Below are 11,855 nucleotides of genomic sequence, written 5' to 3' on the forward strand. Positions count from 1 at the left end.
TGAAAAAACAGAGGAACCAGCTCGGATGAGGAAGGCAATTTAGGCAAGGGGACCAAATGGACCATCTTAGAGAAACGGTCACACACCACCCAGATGACAGACATCTTCTGAGAAACAGGGAGATCAGAAATAAAATCCATGGAGATGTGAGTCCAAGGCCTCTTCGGAATAGGCAAAGATAACAACAATCCACTAGCCCGAGAACAACAAGGCTTGGCCCTCGCACAAACATCACAAGACTGCACAAAACCTCGCACATCTCGCGACAGGGAAGGCCACCAGAAGGACCTAGCCACCAAATCCCTGGTACCAAAGATTCCAGGATGACCAGCTAACGCAGAAGAATGGACCTCCGAGATGACTCTACTGGTCCAATCATCCGGAACAAACAGTCTACCAGGCGGGCAACGATCAGGTCTATCCGCCTGAAACTCCTGCAAGACCCGTCGCAAGTCTGGGGAAACAGCAGATAATATCACTCCATCCTTAAGGATACCTGTAGGTTCAGAATTACCAGGGGAATCAGGCTCAAAACTCCTAGAAAGGGCATCCGCCTTCACATTTTTAGAACCCGGTAGGTAAGAAACCACAAAATTAAACCGAGAGAAAAATAACGACCAGCGCGCCTGTCTAGGATTCAGGCGCCTGGCAGACTCAAGATAAATCAAATTCTTGTGGTCGGTCAATACCACCACCTGATGTCTAGCCCCCTCAAGCCAATGACGCCACTCCTCAAAAGCCCACTTCATAGCCAAGAGCTCCCGATTACCAATATCATAATTTCGCTCAGCAGGCGAAAATTTACGAGAAAAGAACGCGCAAGGTCTCATCACGGAGCAGTCGGAACTTTTCTGCGACAAAACCGCCCCAGCTCCGATTTCTGAAGCGTCTACCTCAACCTGAAAAGGAAGAGTAACATCAGGCTGACGCAATACAGGGGCGGAAGAAAAGCGGCGCTTAAGCTCCCGAAAGGCCTCCACAGCAGCAGGGGACCAATCAGCAACATCAGCACCCTTCTTAGTCAAATCAGTCAACGGCTTAGCAACATCAGAAAAACCAGTTATAAATCGACGATAAAAATTAGCAAAGCCCAAAAACTTCTGAAGGCTCTTAAGAGAAGAGGGTTGCGTCCAATCACAAATAGCCTGAACCTTGACAGGGTCCATCTCAATGGAAGAGGGGGAAAAAATGTACCCCAAAAATGAAATCTTTTGAACCCCAAAAACACACTTAGAACCCTTTACACACAAGGAATTAGAGCGCAAAACCTGAAAAACCCTCCTGACCTGTTGGACATGAGAGTCCCAGTCATCCGAAAAAATCAAAATATCATCCAGATACACAATCATAAATTTATCCAAATATTCACGGAAAATGTCATGCATAAAAGACTGAAAGACTGAAGGGGTATTTGAAAGACCAAAAGGCATTACTAAATACTCAAAATGGCCCTCAGGCGTATTAAATGCGGTTTTCCACTCATCCCCCTGCTTAATTCGCACTAAATTATACGCCCCACGAAGATCAATCTTAGAGAACCACTTGGCCCCCTTTATTCGAGCAAACAAATCAGTAAGCAGTGGCAAAGGATACTGATATTTAACCGTGATTTTATTCAAAAGCCGATAATCAATACACGGCCTCAAAGAGCCATCTTTTTTAGATACAAAGAAAAAAACGGCTCCTAAGGGAGATGACGAAGGACGAATATGTCCCTTTTCCAAGGACTCCTTAATATATTCCCGCATAGCAGCATGTTCAGGCACAGATAGATTAAATAAACGACCCTTTGGAAACTTACTGCCCGGAATCAGATCTATAGTACAATCGCAATCTCTGTGCGGAGGTAGTGAACCAAGTTTAGGCTCCTCAAAAACGTCACGATAATCAGATAAAAATTCCGGAATCTCAGAGGGAATAGATGACGAAATGGAAACCAAAGGTACGTCCCCATGAGTCCCCTGACATCCCCAGCTTAACACAGACATTGCTTTCCAGTCGAGGACTGGGTTATGAGATTGCAGCCATGGCAATCCAAGCACCAACACATCATGTAGATTATACAACACAAGGAAGCGAATAATCTCCTGGTGATCCGGATTAATACGCATAGTACTTGTGTCCAGTATTGTGGTTTATTACTAGCCAATGGCGTGGAGTCAATACCCTTCAGAGGTATAGGAACTTCCAGAGGCTCTAAATTAAACCCACAGCGTTTGGCAAAGGACCAATCCATAAGACTCAAAGCGGCGCCAGAGTCGACATAGGCGTCCGCGGTAATAGACGATAAAGAGCAAATCAGGGTCACAGACAGAATAAACTTAGACTGTAAAGTGCCAATTGAAACAGACTTATCAACCTTCTTAGTACGTTTAGAGCATGCTGATATAACATGAGTTGAATCACCACAATAGAAGCATAACCCATTTTTTCGCCTAAAATTCTGTCGTTCGCTTCTGGACAGAATTCTATCACATTGCATAATCTCTGGCACCTTCTCAGTAGACACCGCCAAATGGTGCACAGGTTTGCGCTCCCGCAAACGCCGATCAATCTGAATAGCCATTGTCATGGACTCATTCAGACCTGTAGGCACAGGGAACCCCACCATAACATCTTTAATGGCATCAGAGAGACCCTCTCTGAAATTCGCCGCCAGGGCGCACTCATTCCACTGAGTAAGCACAGACCACTTACGAAATTTTTGGCAGTATATTTCAGCCTCATCTTGCCCTTGAGACAGGGCCATCAAGGCTTTTTCAGCCTGAATCTCTAAATGAGGTTCCTCATAAAGCAACCCCAAAGCCAGGAAAAACGCATCCACATTGAGCAACGCAGGATCCCCTGGTGCCAAAGCAAATGCCCAATCCTGAGGGTCGCCCCGGAGCAAGGAAATTACAATCCTGACCTGCTGTGCAGGATCTCCAGCGGAGCGAGATCTCAGAGACAAAAATAATTTACAATTATGTTTGAAATTCTGGAAGCGAGATCTATCCCCGGAGAAAAATTCAGGTAAAGGAATTCTAGGTTCAGATATAGGAGCATGAATTACAAAATCCTGTAAACTTTGAACCTTCATAGCGAGATTATCCAAACCTGTAGCTAAACTCTGAGGATCCATTTTAATCAGGTGAAATCAGAACCATTCAAGGATTAGAAGGAGAGAGAGACGAAGGCTGCAGTAAGCAGAGATGCAAGTGAATCAACTAATGAGCAAACTCAGAAAAAAAAAAATAAATTCTCTGCAGACTTCTTTTCTCTCCTTTCTTCTGCCAATTATTTTAACCCTTGGCCGGCCAAACTGTCATGGTTCTCAATGGCAAGAGACCGTAGTAAAGCATACAAAAGGACTAGCTCTTGGAAGATGGGAACTCGAGCTGACTGTGAGCTAAACCTACCGCACAACTAACAGTGGCCGGGTAGCGTGCCTACGTTTTATCCCTAGACGCCCAGCGCCAGCCGGAGGACTGACTGACCCTAGCAGAGGAAAATACAGACCTGGCTTACCTCTAGAGAAATTTTCCCCAAAAGGCAGACAGTAGCCCCCACATATATTGTCGGTGATTTTAGAGGAAATTGACATACGAAGTATGAAGATAGGTTTAGCAAATTGAGGTCCGCTTACTAGATAGTAGGAAGACAGAAAAGGGAACTTCACAGTCAGCTGAAAACCCTTTCAAAACACCATCCTGAAATTACTTTAAGACTCTAATATCAACTCATGACACCAGAGTGGCAATTTCAGCTCACAAGAGCTTCCAGCCTCAGAAATATTCAAACACAGAGAACTGGAACAAAAATGCAAAACAATCTTAGGACTACAAGTCCAACTTAGCTGATAGTAGTCTAGGAGCAGGAACATGCAACAGAAAGGCTTCTGGTAACATTGTTGGCCGGCATAGAAATGACTGAGGAGCAAGGCTAAATAGAAACTCCCACATCCTGATGGAAACAGGTGAACAGAGGAGATGAAGCACACAAGTTCAGTACCACCAGTAACCACCGGGGGAGCCCAGAAACCAAATTCACAACAGAAACCCCCCAATTATAACTGAAACCCTAATCCAAACACACCCCTAACCCTAATCCCAACGGTAACCCTAACCACACCTCTAACCCAGACACACCCCTAACCCTAATCCCAACCCTAATCCCAACCGTAAATGTAATCCAAACCCTAACCCTAACTTTAGCCCCAACTCTAGCCCTAACCCTAACCCTAGCCCTAACCCTAATGGGAAAATGGAAATAAATACATTTTTTACATTTTTTTAATTTTTCCCTAACTAAGCGGGTGATGAAGGGGGGTTTGATTTACTTTTATAGCGGGTTATTTAGCGGATTTTTATGATTGGCAGCCATCACACATGAAAGACGCTTTTTATTGCAAAAAATATTTTTTGCGTTACCACATTTTGAGAGCTATAATTTTTCCATATTTGAGACCACAGAGTCATGTGAGGTCTTGTTTTTTGTGGGACGAGTTGACGTTTTTATTGGTAACATGTTCGGGCACGGGATATTTTTTTGATTGCTTTTTATTCCGATTTTTGTGAGGCAGAATGACCAAAAACCAGCTATTCATGAATTTCTTTTGGCGGAGGCGTTTATACCGTTCCGCGTTTGGTAAAATTGATAAAGCAGTTTTATTCTTCGGGTCAGTACGATTACAGCGATACCTCATTTATATAATTTTTTTTTGTTTTGGCGCTTTTATACGATAAAAGCTATTTTATAGAAAAAATAATTATTTTGGCATCGCTTTATTCTGAGGACTATAACTTTTTTATTTTTTCGCACATGATGGTGTATGGCGGCTCGTTTTTTGCGGGACAAGATGACGTTTTCAGCGGTACCCTGGTTATTTATATCCGTCTTTTTGATCGCGTGTTATTCCACTTTTTGTTTGGCGGTATGAGAATAAAGCGTTGTTTTTTGCCTCGTTTTTTTTTTTTTTTTTTACGGTGTTCACTGAAGGGGTTAACTAGTGATATAGTTTTATAGGTGGGGTCGTTATGGACATGGCGATACTAAATATGTGTACTTTTATTGTTTGATTTTTTTTTATTTAGATAAAGAAATGTATTTATGGGAATAATATTTTTTTTTTATTTATTTATTTAGGAATTTTTTTTTTATTTTTTTTTTTACACATGTGGACATTTTTTTTTTTAACTTTTTTACTTTGTCCCAGGGGGGGACATTACAGATCATTGATCTGGCAGTGTGCACAGCACTCTGTCAGATCGACGATCTGCTGTGCAGGGCTGCAGGCTTACCAAGTGTCTGCTCTGAGCAGACACTCGGTAAGCCACCTCCCTCCCTGCAGGACCCGGATGCCGCGGCCATCTTGGATCCGGGACCTGCGGCAAGGAGGGAGGTAGGAGACCCTCGGAGCAACGCGATCACATCGCGTTGCTCCGGGGGTCTCAGGGAAGCCCGCAGGGAGCCCCCTCCCTGCGCGATGCTTCCCTATACCGCCGGCACACCGCGATCATGTTTGATCGCGGTGTGCGGGGGGTTAATGTGCCGGGGGCGGTCCGTGACCGCTCCTGGCACATAGTGCCGGATGTCAGCTGCGATAGTCAGCTGACACCCGGCCGCGATCGGCCGCGCTCCCCCCGTGAGCGCGGCCGATCGCGTATGACGTACTATTCCGTCCTTGGGAAGTAGGGCCCACCCCACATGGATGGAATAGTACGTCTAATGACAGAAAGGGGTTAATAATCTAAACAAAAACACAAAAAATACTTTATTTAACCTCTTAATGACCAGAGGTATTTTTGGTTTTGCATTTTCATTTTTTGCTCCCCTTCTTCCTAGAGCCATAACTTTTTTTATATTTTGGTCAAAATGGCCATGTGAGGGCTTATTGCAGGACGAGTTGTACTTTTGAATGACACCATTGGTTTTAACATATGCTATACTGGTAAACGGGAAACAAAAAATTCAAGTGCTGTAAAATTGCAAAAAGTGTCCAATCCCACAGTTGTTTTTTATTTTTCTTTACCATGTTCACTAAATGCTAAAACTGACCTGCCATTAAGATTCTCCAAGTCATTACGGGTTCATAGATATCATACATGTAAAGGTTCTTTCTTATTTACGTGGTGAAAAAAAAATTCCAAAGTTTGCTTAAAAAAAAAAAAAAATAGCGCCATTTTCCGAAACCCGTAGCGTCTTCATTTTTCGTGATCTCAGTATGGGTGAGGGCTTATTTTTTGTGGGCCAAGCTGACGTTTTTAGTGATATCATTTTGGTGCTGATATACACTTGTGCTCAAAAGTTTACATACCCCGGCAGAATTTTTGCCTTCTTGGCCTGTTTTCAGAGAATATGAATGATAACACCAAAACTTTTTCTCCACTCATGGTTAGTGGTTGGGTGAATTATCAAACTACTGTGTTTTCTCTTTCTAAATCATAACTACAACCCAAAACATCCAAATGACCCTGATCAAAAGATCACATTCCCTGGTGATTTTGGCCTGATGACATGCAGAGAAGTTGACACAAATGGGTTTGAAAGGCTACTAAAGGTAACATCCTAACCTGTAACCTGTTTGCTTGATCAGTGTGTGCATAAAAGCTGAGAAAGTTTTTGGGATATACAACCAATAGATCTCACAAACTGTATGTGAGAACAAGAAGAGATCCCAAAATTCATTAAAAAAACATATTTATTAATAAATAGTTAAAATACATAAATATAAAACAAAGCAAAAAGTACTGTAGAGGACACCATGAAAAACACGCGCTATAATTCAGCTATATGGAATCTATAAACACACAGAGTGGTACATAAAATGCAATTAAAGGTGGGATGCCTAATTCCCCTGATGAAATATCTGTTAATCTTGCCTAAAATAGGCCTAAATATACCACCTACATGTAAAGAATGTGAGAGCTCACTCAAAAAAATGCAATGGATAGAGAATGTCAATTAACAATACTAGCAAGGTAGTTTGGTTACTACCACACAGAGCTCAATAGCTTAAGGGTTAAACAATCCCCCTTAATAATTTCTCCAAATATTCTGTACTATCATCCGTGACAATCCCTCCATTGCTGCGATCCTATTCAGCCTCACCCATATAATTCCCCATGGGGAGGGATATTTACCTGGTGCGAGTGTTGGTGTCCATGGTATCCCCTCACCCCGACACGCGTTTCGCCTCCTGCTTCTTCCGGGGGCGTGCCAGGGTGAGGGGCGGCCGTGTTTTTATATGAGAGCCATGTGTGTATGCACCGGTAAAATCGGCGCATTGCGTGATGCCCCGCCCCTCTATGACGCGCTTCCCTCCGACGCTCAACGACACGCAAACAAGGAGCTTATGCGTGTCAGTGTCAGAGCGTCCTTGGGAGCAACCGAGGGCAGGGAAAACATGCATGCGCACACCCTGGCACCACAAGAGACAGGAGCAGCAAAGCCAAAGAGCGGAAATTGGTCTAAGAATGTTACTAAAAGACACCTCCATATAAGTATACCCAATATAACATCACTGAAGGTGTGACAATGTGAAATTAAATCTAAATCTATGTGCCAATCAACCACATGATGTGCCTAATAAATAAACAATACAGAGATATTACGGACATAATCCCTTTATTATATTATATAAAACTTAATACGGACATAAAATCATTATTATATTGATGAAAGTGCCAGTGCACAGTGATCAATTATGTCAGTGCAATTAATTAGAATTAATGATTAATAATTAATCAAACATCATCTATCTCTTTGTTAAGTGCAATATAAAAGTGCCAGTGCATTGTGCTTAATACTATCCTAATCCATAACATAATAAAGTGCAATTTAACATCCTATAGAATTACCGCCAAGCCTTAGGCTGGTTTCACATTTGCGTTTTTTGCCGCTGCGTTTTAGCGCAAAAAAACGCATGCGTTTTTTCCCTATATTTAACATTAAAAACGCATGCTTTTTTTGTATGCGTTTTGCCGCGTTTGACGACGCATGCGTCTTTTCTATGCTTGCGTTTGGATGCAGAAATGCAACATGTAGTAATTTCTAGAGGCGTTTTTTTGCCGCAAAAAAACGAATGAGTTTTTTTGCGGCAAAAAACGTATTGCTGTCAATGTAAACGCATGTGTTTTTTTGCACATGCGTTTTGTTGCGTTTTTGAACGCATGCGTTTCAATTAAGATAACAATGTCTAGACACTGATAAGCCACCCCCCACCATCAAGGTGATAAAAGGGAGGGTGTGGACAGTTGCAGGTCACTTGTCACCAGACTCTGAAGCCGAAGACACCCTGACAGGCCACATCTTGGAGGAAAAGACTATGAACAATGTGAGTATATCGTAGCCAATGCCTTTATTTTTTATTTTCTGTCTCTACATGTCCTAATTTCTGCCATTTTTTTCTTTCTACATGCATCAGAATGTCATCTTCGGATTCTTCGTCTGGTGAGGAGTTTCAGCCACACCAGTCGGAAGTGGAGCATGTCAGTGAGGTGAGTATTTGCCTCGTCAGATTGGTTAGTATTCACTGTCACATCGACACGTGACAATTTGATTTTTCCTTTTTTTTAGAGCTCTTCTACTGCGGCAGAGACAGGGCCGGAGCAGCGGAGTCAAGGTCCGGTGGAAAGGCGGTAGCGGGTACGTATACAAGGCTGACTGTCCTCAGTGTAATATTCTTGAATCTTCCTTTCTTTCCACTTGTATTTATAAACTTTTTCCTTCTGGAATCCTTTTGTATCTTGACTTTCCTATTCATGCCATTTCTCAGCATCTTTTTTTCTTTCTTTTCCTTATGTAATTGAGCAAACTTTAATGACTTTCTTTATCTTTTAGGTTTCACAACGGGACCATAACCTGATAGACAATGACCTACTCATCACCCTGGTCCAGGAGCGAGTCCCGTTGTGGGACAGCCATGATCCACTGCACTCGAACAACATCACGATCCGGCGGTTGTGGATTGAGGTGGCCCAAGCGATGTGGGATGGCTGGGACAACGCCACGACACGGGTCCGAAATGCATTTGGTAAGTATTGCACTGCAGTGTGAAGTAGCAGAGACCTTGGCCATGCTCACTCAACTCTGTGTGATGAAAGAAACTCTACGGAGTTTCTCTCATCACACACAGTTGGATGAGCACGGCAAAAAGTCAATTTTCTGACCATAAGGGGTTTTTTTTTAACAGTGGACAAAGTTAAAACACGTTGGCGTTCGATGAAGGACCGCTTCAACAAGGACCTGCGTGAAGAGAGTCGTGTTCCCAGTGGTTCAGGAGCAAGGATCAGACGATACAAATACCATCGAGTATTGGCATTTCTAAGACCGGTCCTTGCCCAGAGAACGTAAGTATTTATCACGTGCATTAGGTTGTGTTGTATTGCCATAATCTGTATTTTTAAATTCCACAGGATTTTGCGTCTGGTTAATTTTTGGTATTAATTTTCTTTTTCCTTTTTTCACAGCACATACAGCACGACTGTCGGCCCAGGTTCTGGAGCGGTCCTTCATCCGACAGCCACGGACCCGTCCCAGCCATCCAGCAGCGCAGCAGCAGGTGGGCCTTCCACACTAACTGGAGACCAGGGAGCTGGTCCATCAGGTCTTCCCCTTTCGCAGTCCTCTTCCACTGCCCCCTTTTTTTGGGCACATCCCGGCAGTGGCAGAGGGCTTCGGACAGGTCACTCATGCCCGAGTTTTTGCACTTGAGCTCGGTTTTACACGAAGCAATCAAGGCTTTAGGTGACCGAATGGATGTTTCACATAACCTCTTGAATGCCCATATCCAGGAGGTCACCAAAAGCCTTGATCAAGTTAAAGCCGACCTCCAGAGGCCAGCTCATCATTTTTTTAACCAAATTGAGCAGGGCATGTCGGAAAACCTTACTCCTGATCTCCAGCTGAGTGTCATGTAGGCCTGCAATGCTGCTTACGTGCAGGCTATGCAGCAGAGTCGGTATTTCCAGCAGACAGTGGCGGCATATCCAACTGTGCCTTCACTGTCATGATTAACCTCAATGCCGACCTCTGCTACATACCACTGCACGGCCACCTCTATTCCTTCCACAGGCGGACTCCACTACAGCGCCAGCACCATGGCGAGTGCAGTTGGACATCCCACCGCCACCACACCACCGTGACAACCGCTGCTCCTGCTTGGTCCTCCTCCACTGACACCACGATGCAGCAGGACCCTGGCATGGCTTTCCGGACTGCCCCCACCACGCTGCAGCAGGACCCTGGCATGGCTTTCAGGACCGCCCCCACCATGATGCAGCAGGACCGTGGCATGGCTTTCCAGACTGCCCCCACCACGATGCAGCAGGACCCTGGCATGGCTTTCCGGACCACTCCCACCATGATGCAGCAGGACCCTGGCATGGCTTTCCAGACCGCCCCCACCACGATGCAGCAGGACCGTGGCATGGCTTTCCAGACCGCCCCCACCACGATGCAGCAGGACCCTGGCATGGCTTTCCAGACCGCCCCCACCACGATGCAGCAGGACCCTGGCATGGCTTTCCGGACCGCCCCCACCACGATGCAGCAGGACCCTGGCATAGCTTTCCGGACCGCCCCCACCACGATGCAGCAGGACCCTGGCATGCCTTTACGTACCGCCCCCACCACGATGCAGCAAGACCCTGGCATGGCCGTCTGCTCGCCAATCGCTATGGACTGTGACACAGTGCAGCCGGACCCTGAAAGGTCACCTGCCACCACGCCACGGCATATGAGCCCACCAAGACGTCCCACAACCAGGCAAAGCAAAAAAAAACCCAGAATAAAAAAAACAGAGGACTCTTAGCATTCCTCCCCCTTCACCTACCAATGTGTCTGTAATGTCAGTTTTGTCTCACCCTTCCAATGCGTCTCAAGCCTCTCATGTTTCAAGCCCCATCCCCGAACTTCCAGACCCTTCTAGTTTCATTGCCCCTTCTCCTGCCACCTCTGCCTCGTCAACGGTTACCAGGCCTCAGTTCTTCACACCCCCCGTTTACATCACTCTACCCCAAGCTGGCGCAGTGAAAAATATTTTTTTTCAGTTGTTAAATAAATTAAAAAAGTTTGATTTGCCACAATTATGTTTGGTTTATTGTGTCTATGGCCGCCGGCAACACACACCGTGCGTCAAGAAACGTCGCCAGTAGGATTGAGCTAAACAGATCGGCAAATTTCCAAAGTAGCCGATTTTTGGCAAGGTCGGTTTTCGTGAAACCCGACCAGATACTGTAAACCATGTCATATCCCCCTTTTATATACACACCTTCCGATGATCTGTCACGTCCCACAATGTAAATCCATCTGAAGGGGTTAAAATATTTTACAGGCAGGAGCTCTGCTAATGCAGCTGTGCTCGTGCCTGTAAAAAACCCCGGGGAATGAAGGTAATGTAGGTAAATGACCTGTATTTACCTTCATTCGCGGTGATGCGCCCCCTGCTGGATGTCCCTAGAACGTGGGAAAATATTCAGAAAAGTTTTTTTCCCACTTTCGAGGGACATCCAGCAGGGGGCGCATCACCGCGAATGAAGGTAACTACAGGTCATTGACCTACATTACCTTCATTGATGCGCCCCCTGCTGGATGTCCTCATATGACCTCGAGCCTGGGAACTTTTCTGAATATTTTCCCACGTTCGAGGGACATCCAGCAGGGGGCGCATCATCGCGAATGAAGGTAATGTAGGTCAATGACCTGTAGTTACCTTCATTCGCGGTGATGCGCCCCCTGCTGGATGTCCCTCAAAAGTGGGAAAATATTCAGAAAAGTTCCCAGGCTCGAAGTCATATGAGGACATCCAGTAGGGGGCGCATCACCGCGAATGAAGGTAAATACAGGTCATTGACCTACATTACCTTCATTCCCCG

The 11,855-nt window shown here is 45.0% G+C and overlaps 1 long non-coding RNA gene across 1 annotated transcript in view; it reads right to left on the reverse strand.

Moving 5' to 3' along the window:
- The window catches only part of LOC143809827 (uncharacterized), a 38,110-nt gene extending 30,851 nt beyond the window's left edge, over positions 1-7,259 (reverse strand). Inside the window, exon 1 of the long non-coding RNA XR_013222477.1 lies at positions 7,122-7,259. This is a non-coding gene — a long non-coding RNA (uncharacterized LOC143809827). The remainder of the gene's footprint in view (positions 1-7,121) is intronic.
- Positions 7,260-11,855: the final 4,596 nt, after the last annotated feature.

Source organism: Ranitomeya variabilis, chromosome 2 (genome assembly GCF_051348905.1).
Source record: "Ranitomeya variabilis isolate aRanVar5 chromosome 2, aRanVar5.hap1, whole genome shotgun sequence".
NCBI classification, from domain to species: domain Eukaryota; kingdom Metazoa; phylum Chordata; class Amphibia; order Anura; family Dendrobatidae; genus Ranitomeya; species Ranitomeya variabilis.